This window comes from Thermobia domestica, chromosome 12, assembly GCF_964235325.1.
Source record: "Thermobia domestica chromosome 12, izTheDome1.hap1.1, whole genome shotgun sequence".
In the NCBI taxonomy this organism is placed as follows: Eukaryota; Metazoa; Arthropoda; class Insecta; order Zygentoma; family Lepismatidae; genus Thermobia; species Thermobia domestica.
Window position 1 is genome coordinate 14,733,992 of NC_137465.1, and position 17,384 is coordinate 14,751,375.

Genomic DNA, 17,384 nt, shown 5'->3' on the forward strand with positions numbered 1-17,384 from the left:
AGATCGTGCCGCTGGGTTATTGACCTGGGCATGCTTTAGCCTCAGTCTGGCACCAGGTGCGATCCGCTACGGTCCGTTTTTGCTTCGTTGTGCGACTGTAAAATGTGCGATACAATTACTGATCCCGCCAAGTGTGAGGTTCGTGGTGTGATAAGATTTTTGAATGCAAGAAAAGTGTGTCCGATAGAAATTTATAGACAAATCACTGAGGTGTATGGAAATGTAATGAATGAAGCATCAGTTCGTAAGTGGTGCATTATGTTTAATGACGGACGGACTAATGTGCACGATGAGGAACGCTCGTGCCGGCCTTCTGTTGTGTCTGACGAACTCAAAGGAAGAATTGAGCGGAAAATTCAAGAGGATAGGCGATTCACTATTGATGGGCTGCACGAATTCTTTCCTGAAATTTCAAGAACTGTGTTGTACGAAATTGTCAGTGGTGATGAACTTAAGGAGGCTGTTAGTGATTGGTTCAACAGTTTGGCGGCAACTGTGTATGCCGAAGGCATAGAAAAACTTGTACCACGGTATGACAAGTGTTTAAATTTACACGGCGACTATGTCGAAAAGTAACTTAAGTATCACATAGTATGTAACACAAATTTCGCCTTTGTATATCAGTTATTAAAGTGTTTATACAAAAACGTTCTTTACTTTCCGAATGACCCTCGTATAAAGGATTGCGTTTCTTATTTGCACGAAATTAGTTTAGTGAATTTCGTTTTAAATTCCACCAATAGTACCCTTTGTAATAGTCCTATGTGGTATATATTTCTTAAGTGGAAAATCTTTGACACATTTTTTTTTAAAATTTGAATACAAATGTCACTTTTGTGTGTAGAAGTTATTGTTTTTACGCACCACAGGAGACACCTGCACTAAATAAACACAAATCTCTGCGTCACACAGAACGAAGGGTCATTCACTCCTCCTCACTGGCGATACCATTTTTGCGGCGGCTTGAGATAATAGGAGGAATGTTTTACGGCACCACTCTCAGGAGTCCATCCTGGATCAAGGCCTGGATTCCAATCATAGATCGGAGACCCGGGTTCGATTCCCGGCGGGAGCTCATGTGGTTCGGATTCCACGTTAATCGGTAGGTCCACGTCTCATATAGCCTTGCTGCTGAACGGGACGTTAAACTCAACTCAACTCAACTCCAATCATAGATTACCTGTAGGCGTTATAGTTGCAGATAAAAGCTTTCCTTCTTGTACCAAACGCGCACAGTTTCGTGAGTTGGTGATATTGTTTAAAACAAAGATCATCCAGTACCGTAGGACGGGGTTACTTTGCATCAGAGGTAAGGAATTTTAAAGCAAATCGCATCTATCTTACAAACTTAATGATTTAGAACGTGGTATTTTAGACATATAATAGCTAGATATATAAGGAAAACATTCGTACAAGTGCATTAGTGAGCATTCAATATGACCATAGTTATTGCAATATATACTTTGGTGCAAAGTAACTCCATAGGTGAGGATACTTTGCACCACATACAAAAAACTAATTAAACATGCGGACGTATTATTTCTGTGCAATGTTTTCCCTTCAGTATTTATTCATTTCACTTCCTACACAAAACTTCATGTATTCCACAAAAATATCAACGCAGGAACCCAAAAAATCCCCTGGAATTGATTTGCCTTGATTGCTCTTTATGTCCAAGAATATCATCCCAATCGTAACCATTGGAAGATTTACGGATTTTGAGGTTTTCACGCTGAAGCCCATCCAAATTGCAGAATTTCTTTTTAGAAAATCTAATGTTAGTAACTCCCATGCATATAAGCTTGAAGACCCCAAAACTTCTAGCGATCCCCCCCCCCAAAAAAACGAAGCCTTTCTGAGTGAAGTCCATCTCAAACTATTTTTTGGATCCGCCACTGTTCGTAATTGATGTTCTAACAAGAAATACATTCGAAGATTTACCTAAATAGGAACTATCTAAGGGTTATTTTGGACCGGTACAAAGTATTCTGGATTAGAGGCTTAAGTCGCTTTCTCCAAGTTTTATTTATTTTTTTTTATTTTTTGACTTTAAAACATTTCAAACTTCAATTTCAACTATTTCTTCAAAGTCCTCTACGAAATTGACTTAACTTTGACGAAAATTTTTGTAGGTGATATTTTTCAAATTTTGTGGGCCTTTACAGTGCCTGATTTCCACACCTCTACAACAACAAACCCTTCGCGTAATTAGAAGTGATGTTAACCTCCAACATTATAGCCAAAATACAGTTAGATACTTTACTAGTCTGGATACTTTACTACTACGCGCATAATAAGTTTAAGTACAGGGATACCAGTGGCGTATAACGAGGAGGACATGGAAGAATTCTCTTTCAAAATAGAAGAAGACGAAATTAAAAACATTACTTTAGAACTCAAAAAGAGATACAGGAAAGACTAGAATGGACCGCTAAAACTTTTAATAATGATCTTTTCAATATAAATCCCGACTTACCGGAATACCAGAGAATAGCTGTAAGCAATTTATTATACAAATACAAGGATGTTTTTCATACAGCCCGAATAATATAGGTTATTTGAGGGGATATGAGCATAAAATACGCATAGATAAAAGCGCGTCATTCCATCATCGTTCACAGCTATTCCATTAGCAATAATTGGCTAAAATGACAAACAGATACAACAACTGTTTGATGCCAAAATTATAACACAGACACAAACGAGTAATTACTCTTCGCCTCTAATTGTGATCAAAAAAGGAAGGAGTTCAGAATTCAGGCTTGTGTTGAATCTTCAAGCATGTAATAGTTAACCAAATATTTAAGCATCCCATTTCAGTCTACAGAGAATGTTCTGCATGTTTTAAAAGGGAAAATCATAATCTTTATTCTGGACATTTCTCAATGTTATTTCCAAATCTTATTGCATCCAAAAAGCACTAAATACATGACTTTTGAGGTGAATCATACACGCAAAAGGTATAAATTTCTCAGGTGCGTGATGCGTCATTGCACAAGTTTCTGATCTTTGAGTATTGTAATTAAAATATTACATGCTTTACCAAAACGCAATACTACTTTTGCAGACGACTTTGTGGCTGGTTCATTTACGTGGCAACAACAACTTTCAGATTTGGAGCTTTTGTTCTAAAAACTACGGAAGCATGACTTTAATGCCAATCATAAGAAGACACACTTACTACACAAAGAGCTCCCAGTATTGAGGTTCCTTGTATCAGGGGAAAATATCCGCCTCTCACAGAAAATAGCGAATAAGATAAAGAATTTTAAGAAACTAACTACTAAACGAATACTGAAGAGCTTTATATGTCTTTGCTCTTATCTTCGAAGTCATATTAAAGACTTCACTGCCCAGATAGAACTGTTTCAACAGCTTCTTACTAAAATGCTAAATTCAAATGAACAAAAAACACGATGAATTATTTGAGAAGCTCAAAGAGGACGTCTTGAATGACCCATCTCTCTTTCGTTTTGACGAAAAGCTAGAGATAAGATTGTACATAGATGCAAGCTCCCAGCAGTTGGGGTTGGGTTACTAGCTTGTTATAACCCCAAAACCGACTAAACTAAAAGTTCAGTCTGGCAAAAACAACTATACGCTATTATATATGCTCTACGCAAATTCAGATATTTCCTACTTAATCGTAAATTTAAATTATTTACAGACGCAAAATGTCTTACTTCTCTACACACACAACCTGACAAAGTAGGAAAATACACACGCTATAGACTCTTCTTAGGAGACTATAATTTCAACATCTGCCATATTGAAGGAAAAAAGCACCAGGCCGATATTATCAGCCGCTTAGAACAAAGCAACAATCATCAAGAGGCCACAGATTCGCACCATGCTTCCGATGATATACACGCATACCGTTAAAATTATTTAGAAGAACCCATTCTTCAAATACAACAAGGGTCTTTGAAGAACTTACTGGAAGAACAGAGCAAACATGACTTGTACGCTGAAATAATAGCAGTTTTAGAGGGGAAAGAACGAACAAGAAGTTCCACTATGAGAGCCGCTAAGTATTTTCGCTTAAGAGACAACCTACTTTACGGTACACAAAAACATCCAGAACTTGGATTAATCTATAGTTTGTGTATCCCAAAAACTTTGGCAGGACAATAGTTCGATTCTATTCACAAAGAATCGTCAGCACCCCATTTTGGGTTTTCGAAGACATATAAGAACTGCAGAGAGGGTCACCTCTTAAAGAAACTCCCGAAAAACCGCAAGGAGAACTCTTTCATCACCCGCCAGGCCTTATAGGAGAGCGATGATTATTTAACGGTTTAGGAACTTATCCGAATCAATAAGGGAAACCAAAATACGTTTTAGTTGCCATCAAAACAAGCACTCGTTATATAGTGACGAAGGGTATCAATAGCATAAAAAGAGATACAATTCAACAATTGTTACTGGAAGAAATTATTTTGAAATTCGGCGCCTTTTGTTTTCTTCATTTCGATAAACATCCAGTGCACACTGTGAAGAAACTTTAAAAATTAGCAGAAATATATGTAATTTTGAATTTTAGTTTCTGCTCTGCTTTTAATTACCAAGATATAAGATTTGTCAAAGTTATGAATAAAACTCTACAGAATTCCTTAAACTTCTTTGTACAAAAATCATGAAACATGACCAAAATTATTACATCACTAATGGTTTAAACAGTTTTTTCAAATTAGGGACAAAGAAATCAAGTTTCATTTTAATATATGGATAAGAACCAAGGACAATCGGAGATTGCCAATTACAGACCGTTCCCCAACTACAGGTCGAAAGGACTACCTTGTAAAGTTAAGAGAAAAAGTACTTCATAGTTTACAGAAAACTCATGAACAACAGAAGAAGTATTTTGACAAGAAACATAAGCAAGAAACTTTCCAAAATTAAGAAAGTATTAATTTATTATCACTTTCGATGGGTCCGTGAATCATCACAATGGTCTGACATGTACTGCGGGCCAGCCATAATACTTTCAAAATTAAACAATAATCTCTACCGAGTTCTAATGCCCGACAATTTCATGGAGAGCCAGAACAGAATACAGACAGAATAAAACCATATTGTGATGGCGAAAAGCAGATATAAGACAGGGATAATGAAGAACGCAACACACAGGAAGAAGAAAAGATAACATGAAATAACATGGAAAGATAAAATGATATGAAAAATAACATGATTCCAGAAGACACGAACCAGCGACACGCGCCGAAGACTCTTCATGTTTCAGTGGCGGAGGAAGAAAAAAAGAAAATATCAAAACATTGAATAGCAGAAAACAACATATGCAATATGATATGGCTATCTATTTGAAGTGACCAAATCTAGTACGTACCTCAGTATACACTTTGCAATAGATCTCTTGTCTTTTTTTTCTGTCTTATAATTTCTCACCTCACTGCATTCTGTCATTTAGACAGCCTGCATACGTACAATTTCCTTCAATGAACAAAATTGCAAGCCACCATTTTTCTTTCCGAATCGAGCGAATTAACTTCACAAAGCCAGCAACAACAACAGCATTTTTCGCTTCTTCGGTGCGAATCGTATAATTGTCACTAACATAATAAACTATATATAAACAGAATGCTCAGAAAATCAGGGTTTTCAATTGACAAACTTTCTTCCGGCATGCTAATGATTTTTTCCATTACATAAGTGTATTCTGTCATCCATTTACTACGACTAGTGAGAAGTAAACCGATATTAGATATTTTTATGATAGCACCCTATGGCGTGCGAACTCCACCAAATATAATACGAACATTACTAACGGTGACGTACTTACAACTATTAGTTACGGTATAACCACCAGAGCCTTCCATAGCCTCTCTTTTGAGGGAGATGAAGTACTCTTTACGGATCCTGCTTAGGCTAGTGCACAAACTGTTAATGCTTCAACTTTAACTTTATTTGTGTGATAGTGTTGTATACAGTGTTTTATAAGTGATCAGTGCTTTTAACTTTGATTTTGTGTTCAAGTGTTTCAGTGCATTTCCAGTGTATACTGTGACCAATATGCAGACTCACAATAATGGCAAAAATAATACTTTGGCTTATTTTTTTTCTACGCCACGGGGATGTAAGGTTCTGCATGTCTTCTCAACATGCTGTAGCCATGGGTTTATTACACGTGTTTGCAGTAAATAAATACAATGCAAACGACAGTACCGAAGAGGATTCGCCCAGCATAGCCAACAGTCGTCAAGACGAAGATCAACGAAGGTAGCCGGCATTACATGATAAAATACAGCAGCACACCTCAAGAGTCATCAATCTCTTCAGGTTGATCAAACCACTAATGCCCTATTCCGCCTGGCCATTCGGAACACCTTACCCTCTCACGACGCTTGATCAATTGAGAGATACCTTTCCTAAAAGCCCTACGACGCTTGGTCATTAGGTTCCTTCCTCTTTCTTACCTAAAAATAGTAAAGGAAACTACTTATTATAATATATTTCCTTATTCAGGAGGATTTTTTATGCTAAAGGTGATGGGAAAGCCCAATCCCCCGAGTACAATAATTGCTCTACCCAACATAAGTAAAGAGAATTTTACAATATTCTTCTTCAATATGAACTTTCTCCCATATCGTTCCCCCTGTTGACGGATATGGCAACATGCGAAAGGGGAAGAAAGCAATACAGATGAATAAGTTTGCTATCATGGTTTTAACTGACCCAAGACCAGATGTGCTGTTAGTGGATGGAAATTCTTTATTGTACCATGTGCAGTGGCCATTTAGGGGTAGCGACTTAAATCTTTATTCCAACATATTAAAAGAAATCTCCTATGAATATGATACGTACATAATCTTCGACAATTATAACATTCCATTTATATAGTGTCATGCGCGAGACAGACGTTCAACTGGTGGTGCAGTGCAAATTGTTTCGACTATTTAGACACCACTGCTCGCGCGAAGTTTTGTTCTTAGTAATGTGCATAGTAAAGTACACCTTATTAATCATCTGCGCTCTGTGTAAAATTCTAACCCTCATGTAGAGTTCATAAATACTGATAAAGCCATGTTACGCATAAGGAAACAGATGTTACACTTATCAGTTACACTCTGCCGATGGTTTCCCAGAATGGAAGAAAAAGTGTGTAGCTTGTCAGTGATACGGATGTGCTCGAACCAGATGCCCTTTTCTCCATGAAAAAGTTCAATGGCAAGATAATTGACAGCAATGCGAGTGTCATTCATTTGGGTGAAAATTAAAAGAAATACTAACTTTACACACTCTTACTGAGTGTGATTCAGTCTCTTATCCATGTCATAAAGGTAAAGCTGTTGCATGCAAACTCTTATTGAAACACGAAAGCCTTAGGTTAGAGTAATTTGAAGAGATTCATATACATTACTAGGTGATTTTTAAAGCTGGTAATAAGTTTTTCGCCTTCTTGCACGGAGCAAGAATCTGAGAATCTATGAATCAACTGGGACACCATATCTTCACCACTAAAAAGGATGCTTCAACCAACCTGAAAGTACTACCACCAACAGATGAGGCCATGCAGCAACACATGAAGCGTGCCCATCTAAAAGTGATAAATTGGAAATCGGCAGACTAACTCTCTCGTCCCGAGTTATGCCTGGATGACTATGGATAGGACCTTGAGAATGATATGTGTCTTCCACGAACTCGAGTAACAACTTTTGGACCCCCTAAAGTGATGGAGCTGATGTCCTGTGGATTTGTATGTTGTAAGCAAAGTAATTGCAGTTTTAAATCGTGTAAATTATCGTCTACAACGTACTGCAAGTGTGGAGCCAGTGATATGTGCATGAATGTGTACACCAAAGTGATTTCTGGTTATTACGTCCCTACAAGCGATGTTGATGGAAATAGTGATAGTGATGATAACGGTGAAAGCTTTGATGGTTTGTCTTAAAATTACTAACTTTTGTTTCACTTGTAGAACAGCGAAAAATATATTATTCTTTATATGTGAATGAAAGAAGTTTCTAATTTCTTTGTTAGTAGTGTTAGTTTTCGGTTATATTTTCAAAAGAAGTTTTATTCCTGTTCACACCTAAACGAATTTCTTTCAGGTTCTTTCGTAATACGGTACATGTAATACTGTGCTTTGTATAGCTGAACTTTTGTAGAGGTTCCTTAAGTTTACCTTAATTTGATAACGTAATTTAAGTTATAAAAGTTAGTAAGGTGGAAAATCTTTAAAATCTAGATGTCTAATTTTTATGATAGTATTGTGACGTCATCATACCACCTATAACCACCAGAATGATCCAAATTCTGAAATGGACAAGCCACATCTTATTCTGAAAATATTGCCTAAGTATTGTATACTGTTAGTGAATTAGAGATAACTTGTTGTGCGGATTACGGTTTGTTTTGTAAGTTCGGAAGATGCATAAGTGACGTCATAAATCACGTCATACTGAAAATTGCAGAAGAGTGCCAGAGTGGCAGCTGCCGGAATCTGGGAGAGGACATCCCAATCCATAATAAACAGGAAAGAAAAAACTTTATACTCTATGTTACGGTCCTCTTACCAACTCTGACAGACTATATCTTACGGTGGCAGTTGTAACTTTCTCTCTACAGTTCATGGTTTTACCTACAGAGGACTATGTAACTCCTTTCATATTTTGTGCAAAGTTAACCCTGAAGTACAAAGTCGAAGTCTTACGGCAGTTCGTTGATACAGTATAAGAACTGGTGCCCGATCGAACTTAATTAACGACTGTTAGCACAATAGGTTACAGTGCAACGTATGTAGGTGATATATGAAGTGGAAGGTGACCAGAAGAATGGGTGAAGTGACAAAATGATCTGGATGGTCTGGTGGAATGATTTTGGCTTATAAAGAGAAGATAGGGATAGAGAGCAAGTAGAAAATTTATATCCTAAATCACAGTGGCGGTCGGTGCCCTTAATATCCAGAAATAATGAATGGCGTTGCTGAAACCGGTTAGTAATTAACTTTACTCGCAACTGTTCAAGATGACATAGAATGGGAGGAAAAGTGATACGGTCATAAAGCTCCTGTGTGGGACTGGGAAGCTTGATTCTATAAGCCAAACGAAATGCATGTCTTTCAAGAACTTGTAATTTCTGATAGAAAAAGGTAATGTAGCAATCCAAGGAGGATGACCATGTGTTAGAATTGGGCGTAAGAATACCTTATACGTATTAAGGATTGTAGTTGGTTACAATCCCCAGGTGGTACCAACTAGACGTTTTAGTAAATTGAGCAGAGCGTACTCTTTGCAAATGGTCGCTTGAAGATGTGGCCGCCAAGTTAAGTGATGATCGATGATGATACCAAGATACGTGACCTGTTTTGTAGGTGATATTCATGTGCCGTGAACCTCGAGATTGAGTAGATTGTGGTTTTTCTGAACTCGAAAACTTTTCGAGGCGGTATGAAGACTATCGCTTGATTCTTAGTCGAGTTTATATGAAGGCGCCACTTAGTGCACCAGCGGAGAAAAGAGTCTATTGCTAGGCGAAGAGCAGAATTGATTTATTGAATAGTTCTTGCCGTGCAAAAGAAAGGTTGTGTCATCTGCATATTCACAAAATATGAACATTGGTAGGAAAGGTTGGCATATCAGCTACAAACGGAAGGTAGAAAAGAGGCGAGAGAACGGAGCCTTGAGGTACACCAAAATGTATAAAAATCAGATTAGATGAGGAGTTATTGATAGTAACATAAGACAGGCGGTTAGAAAGAAAATGGAAGATGAAGCGGAGATAGGCGAGTGGTAGCCTAAAACGGTAAAGTTTGAACATCAGAGCTAAATGCTACACTTTAACAAAAGCCTTCTCTAGATAAAAAAGAATGATGCATGAAGGCCGAACAGTATTATAATGATTTGTGATGAGATTGAGAAGTCTGAGCAATTGATTATTGATACTGAAATTAGGTCTGAAACCAGCTTGGTGTAGAGGCAAGAGATTATGTTGACAAAGATGGTGATGCAGTCTGATGACAATGTTGCGCTCAAGAATATTGCTAAATACGGAGGTTAATTGTATCGGACGGTAAGAAGCAACAGAATCTGGAGGTTTGTTTGGCTTAAGAAACTTAAGAGTGGAAGAAGTCTTCGAGTCACAAGGGATGTAGGCTAACAGGTCCGGAGAATAAAAGAGTAGATATATGAAAGGAGCAGAAGAAGACAATAAGGAGCCTCTTTGATCTGACGATAAGTTATGCGGTCAATGCCAGGAGCTGTGTTGCGCTTGCGATTTACGATGTTGGTAATATCTAATGTAGAAACTGGAGCTGTGAGAGAATTGTCGTCTGAAAGAATTTGTGCTGCACTGGGTTGTAGATATGGAGATGATAAATCCAAGCGATCAGTAGGATATCTTCCAAGAAAATCAGATGAGAACAGGGTGAATTTAGTCTGTAGGTGGTCTGCAAAGGTGTTTCTTTCTCTTCGTCTGTGTGTAAGTTTTGGTTGTTAATTAACAGCGGTTATGGCGTGCGAGTAAGCTTCCCAGTTAACATATGAAATCGCTTCTAATACTTAGTAGGGTGTGAAGTTTCGGCGAAGTTGTTACACGTCTTCACCCAGTTGAGAAGCTTATCTGTCATGACGTAGTTACGCACAGTGCGCTGTTGTTGGCGATGATGACGAAGAGCTTCTAGGTAACCAGTGCGCTGATATTCGAGAAAGAATTCGCGAAAACGATGTACGAGAGGTAGGTAGTTTGGCGGTAAACATGGTTGGTACCTGGGGATCTCAGTTGTGAGTATATGAAAGTCAGAAGCGTGATGGACGGAGTGAGTAATTTCATAGACCCGTGCGTAGAGATCATCCTCGGTAGTAGGAGGCTCGATGATAACCAGATCTTCAGCAATAATAGTGCGATAATCGTCCCATTTTGCTTGATCAAATCGTGGAACACAACAAGGTTCAGGTATCAAACGAAGACTAGGAGCATGTGGTTGATCGATATGAAGTTTCATGGGAAGGTGGTCACTACCTTTGGAATCGAGCACTTCGAGAGTACAGCGCTGGAAGAGATTGACAGAAGAAATAACTACATCAAGTGTGATGTTCGTGATGGGTCTGGTTGCTTTAGGTATAGCAAAAATATGACCGGTGGTATAAGTAGTAATGAAGTCAAGAAACCTTTGTTTCTGAGTATTCGGACGGCTGTGAATACTGATGTCGGCCATGATGATATAGTATTTAAAGTTATTGGAGATATATGGAAAGGATGATTGTGCTAGTAATGAAATACACGGATGTTCGTTTTCGACCTTATATAAGCTACAAATATTCCACAATACTCCTGAGAACTAGTAATGTACTAACTGTTTCTCACTCAATTGGTAAAATATATTAAAAATGGTTTTATGCCTGAACGCCCTGTATACTTTGCTAATATTTTAGAATCTCTCTTTCTAAATCTGCTTTCGCAGTAAATATCTTTGAATGTTTGAAATTAGAATCTCTTCTTCCCTCTATTGTAAAAGACAGACATGACAGTAAGTTCATTGAGCACTTGCTACAAGTCATGGAGCATTTGCTGAACGAGTAAAGTTTTATTTACACCAAAACAAAGAGCAGGTGCTCGATACTCACCTTGGTCATCGGCAAATGCTCAGAAGCAAGTGCTCGTTTTTACTTATAAGACCCAATGAATCAGGGTAAATAATACAACAGACGATCCAAATACCGTAGGGAGATATCATTGGCGTAATTTGTGGCAGGGGTGATGCCCTTAACTATTGAGAATTAAGAGAACCTTACCTACGGTTCAACGGTCTTCTAGGGAGGGAGGCAATACTATTGTAGGGAATCTGTCTCTATAGTTACTATTGTGAAAGACACATTGTATTAAAGTAAACTTCGAGTATTTCTTGCGAAGATTGTACCCCAAAATACATCTTCAGGAGGAAAGTACGGAATAATAAACATTCACACTATAAAAATTAAATATGTTAATTAGTATTGTTGCATTGTATGTTCTTAATAAGAGGTAATTAATTCTTCGAATTTTATGTTCCATGGTTATACTGTGTAGAGTACGGAAGACGGCGACGATGACAATGAACGAAGTGGTAGAATGAAAAAAAATAGGAGGAAACGGGACGTTTCGAGAAAACTCACGCATACGTTGTTTGTCAACAACGAAACCCATTTGGCACGAGCTTGGATGAAACCAGAGATCCCACTCACAAGATGTGAACCCTCTACTACTGAGCCACCGCGATCTAAATAAAATTTTGATGAATTCCTGCGTTGTTAAATATTGACCACTTCCCTGTCCAAATATGCATATTTCTTTATTCTTTTTCTCACGCTAGTAAACTCACGTAGTTAGTTTATGTGCATAATTTAATGCGTATACTCACGGTACTGTATGCTGGGCTTTTGCGGGAGACCGATGTTAAACAAGTGTTTGCTTCAGGGACAAAAGAATAAGAAATGTATTCCAAATGCTGAGTTTCTTGTAACGCAAGGCTACATCCGCTTTGGAAAACGAAGATGAAGAAGAAACGTATTCTGTACTATTTGTAATGCGTTATATTTATCCACTTGACGAGTGTTTGGCATTTGAGATTGTTCCAAACGTCATTAGATTTTTTCATAGCTTTTTATGAGTGGTGTTTCAGGATGGCATTTGATTTTGTTCTTTTAGTAAGAAATTCCATGCCTTTTTTAAAGATTAAGATCATAGAGTAAGAAACCTTTTGACCTTCCAAGATAGGAAATTTATATAGAATACTGACAACTAATGAAACTGTGCGTTCATAGTAAGGTCCAGCGAAATATGTGTTATTTAGTTGTAGGCTTTATATATCCCAGCATAGAAGAGCAACTCTTAAGAGTGTTGAATATCGACACCATCATGGTTTCTCAGCCCATTAATTTATTTGAGGAAACGTTATGAAATGAATGCAAATATTTACAAATTAATTTTAATGGTTTCTTCCTGAGGTCTTAAAATGTATTCTATGCGAAATTTAACTACTGTATTATGTAATTTTAATATTTATAAATAAAAACTAAAGTAATATTACGTTAAGTGTAAGAATATTTTTAAAGCAAGGAACACTTAAATAGGCGAGAAGGAGAAATTAGTAAAATGAAACAAACAAAATCCAGTACATTTAAAAGAAAAATACTTCCTCATTTAAATCAATGGGCTAGAAAAAAAAAAGAAACATGGCAAGTCAACATCCAAGAAAATGCACATATCCTTCCTTTTATTAAAGTCGCTTTTCGAAAGCTGCTCTGAAAGGACGGAGTGTCGCTTGCCACAACTCGATTTTGGTGTTATGTGGCACAATATTTTATTGAGGATATATCAGTTCCTATTACAGTAAAGATTAGAATATATCTCACGAAACAGGTAAATGTTGCTGGGCACTTACATTCGTATTGATTCCTTGCGAATAAATGGTGAGTGTTCTCGCCTTCGGGACGAGAAAAGTATCATATAATCTCGTTTCTGAAAAACATTTAGCTCTAAATGAACACGAAACATCTTAAATTTCACGGTAGCTTCGTAAGTTAACAATTGAATTCCTCTTTTAACAGAGTCCTTTATATTAACGCATTTTATATAATGTACTATTTTTCCGTTATATTATGCAAGTTTAGAACCGGCTTTTATATACTTAATGAAATGTATAGATAAATCGGAAACTAGAACCACATTTGGCTTATAATTTTCAAAAGTATTACACATAACGTCTAGACTCAAAGTGGTGTTATGACGTAAATTTCGTATTCAGAAACATCTTACTTGAGCTTATAATGTATCTATACTAAAAATGATAATGTATAATTTAAACCTGCGACCATGATACCTATTCATGACTTAATACATTAATACATTACTGAGCTGGACTTCAAACGCATCAGTAACGTACAAAGACAGTGTTATCTATTGGCATTTATAAAACTGATACACTCTGAAAAACATGCATACAGGCTTAACCCACAGTAAGCTGAGATAAAGTCTTTTTACCTCTAATATTGGGATCGTACTAACGTTCTCAGTAACTCTTGCATTGGAACTTTTGGTACCTTATGACTCACTATCTTAATCTGGAACAATCTTGGGGGCGCGAAGGCTTAGTGGTAGAGCGTTCACCTCTGATGCTTGGTGTCCCCGGTTCAATTCCAGCTCGCGCCGTGTGGACTTTGTGGTGGGCAAACACCGTGCTCGTGGGTTTTCTCTGGGTTCCCCGTTTCCTCATAGCTTCTTTATTCCACCATTTCATTAATTTCTCATCATCACCGTCTCCTTTAGATAAACGAGGCAAAACCATGGGACGTAAAACTCAAAGATTTTATTTCTCCAGCAGTCTTAAATACGGTCTCAGGTCTCAGAACTGTAATTAGGCTTTTTCAAGCAGTCAATCGAGTTTTGGGTACGAATTTTACTTTCCTATAGTGATATCTAATAGTAGCCAGTTCTAGAACTATTTTCAAAAGCTGGTTGCAATCTTGGAGAGAAGCTGGTTGCAATCTTTGAGAAATAGTTTATTTTCCCAACCACTGCTTCTTCATCAATTAGCTTAATCTTACATGGTTCCGTTTTCATTAGTCGTAGTTTGCCATTTAATAAGTATCGGCAGCCTAAGATGTTTCATTACTTTCTTTCTTATTTTACTTAATATAAACAGCTGCAGATATGATGTATATCCTATGTACTTCTTCAATATTGATTAGAGTAGTTTTATTGAAATTGGCCATTATTTCCAGTGTTGTGTTCTTGCAGTTCAATGCCTTCTGATGATCTTTAAGAAATTAATATCCTAATAAAAAGTCTTGTTTTAACCTCTACACTATGTAAAGGTTGCTTCGAAAATACTATCGTAGATTTCAATACTTAATACTATGAACTATTTGAAATTGAATGTTTCATATAAACCATAATCTTTCAGATACAGTACATAGCGGTAACTGGTTTGAGTTCAGCAGACGGTAGTTAATCATTTATATATTTTCCAAGTATCGCAACCCAGTATATTCAAATTGCTACTTCTTGAAAGGTTGGTTTCCATTGGACATCGGCTATGTTACATAATATAATAGGTGAAAAATATATTTCACCTCTGACTTCTTTTCCTGTTCTGTTTTTCAGGAAATATATATTTAAAGTCACAACATTATAGACAAATTAAAATTTTATGGCGGTGTCATTTTCATCTTCCTTTCCCCCCTCCCCCTATGTGCCAGTGATTTTGTTAGATGGCAAAACCATGTTTGGGCAGATGCTGTCACCGTGTGTGGTTTCTTGTTGCAGGAGGCATTTCATCATATCCCTTACGTTACAATCGTTTCCGAATTCCTTTTACTCAACATTTACTATCCTATTCCTACCAGCATCACTCTAGTATTTGGGATTCTTTGCGATTAACTAGGGCTGATAAAGTTCACTCCAAGTCATACTCATGGGAACCCAAGACGATGGAATCTGCAAGAACGATTATTATTGATATCGGTAATTATTATTCATATCACTTCCATTATTCCTGTCCCTGTTAACGTTATTATCAATTCCATTTTTATGCTTACAATTTCACCATTGCCTTGGTAAAATTTTCCATTTCCCTTACCACCGTAACAGTTAAGCCTATAATGAAACATCGCGTTAATTCTGCTATTATTATCATTAATGCTGTAAACTAGCGTATTCTCTGATTGAAGCTATTATGTGAATGCCTTGGTTCTTTCTATTTCATTGCTCTTGTTTTGACTTTGCGAGAACATTGAACTTGCTTCTTGTCTTACGTCTTCTTACGTACATAATCTATCTTCTTTTTTTAGTGCAATTTACTCAAGTGACAGACTAAATCAAAATCAAGAACTTTTCTTGCAGGAATTCATCTAAAACAATATCAACAGTGTGACTATCGGTGGGATTGCACACGATATTCTGATTACGTTCTATAAGACTTCATACATACCTAGCACCTCCTCGTTTATATTTATCATATTTTCCATTCATCACTTGCTTTGGCTTCCATTATTCTACATGCTACACACAAAAGTGTTTCACTAAAGACGGACCAAAATCACAAAAGTAGCTTATTTTATTTTGCATTGTCTAAGTCTGATATAAAAAGTACTTAAAATCTTTTTCTTCCGTAAGTCGGGAATAATTGAAACTTTGTTCTAAAATGGTGTAAGAAATTATTTTAGCACTCTTTATTCGTATTCTCCGAAGAATGTGGGAACTCCCTGTTGGCGCTAGTTTTAAGTCTCGGTACCATTGAGAGTCGGACAACAACCAGGAAACCTATTACAACATGAACCTCTCTCTTGATACACTCATTCATAGGCATTCTAAATTTTCTATTAAAATCTACACCTCGATGCAGCGTGTTTCATTATCTGTAAAGATCTCAAAACCCAAGCTGCAAGTACTTTCCACGAATTTAGGAGAGCTGACTCCGCAACGCCAACCTCCTCTTCAGCCCCCCCACCTCACAAGGAAAATTTCTTCAGCCACAGATGTTGACGAACATCAGCCAAGCTGCCACCACTTCCAACACACCGAGGAACACCCTCCAACTGTGATAACCCAATGCTCCTGGAATTCTTTAGGATTAATTTCTCTCAGAGAACATCATGCAATGCGAAAAAAGTTGAGAATGAAAAATCATACATAAAGCCAAGGAAGGTTGGCCTACTTTATTTTGGAGACCCAATCGCAGAGACACCATCTGCTTACTTGTTGGATTTCAGAATCGCTTTGCACGAATCAAGATGAAGGGCATTGCATAAGCATTGCATTGCATAATTGCACAGATCGACCGGAAGAAACCCATAAATGTAAGAAACAATCTCAAACAAAATGCATATACATCTACGAAATACAGAAAAATTGAACTTCACGAAGTCTCTCATTAGAACGCTTAAAGGAGATACTAAAGTGCAGCACACCAAAGATTCCATCAGATTCACCTGCAAAGATAAAGCTAACTTTAACAATATCATCACTTTTTGTGAAGTTAACAAGTATAAATATGCTACAGAAATAGCAAACAAAAAAGATGTACCAAAGCAGTTTTACACGATGTAACTGCTGATACATCAAATGCTTAAATTATGGAAACACTACAAGCACAAGACTACCCAGTAAGAGCTGTTAAAGAAGTGAAAAGAAAATCCAATCATTCATAAGGCCGGATACTACCGTCACTCTTTCTGATTTTCATGGATAAGATTCTAGAGACCAAAAAGATTTATGGTTCACAATACTTACTGCATTATAGAGTTATGTTGGAAAAATACAAAGTCCATGAATTTTTTCAATGTTATAAATGTCAATGACTAGGATACAGGCAGGACACTTGCAACACCACACCTTGTTACTTAAAATGCCCAGAAATGTATCTTACTCAATCCTGCCCTAAACGTTCA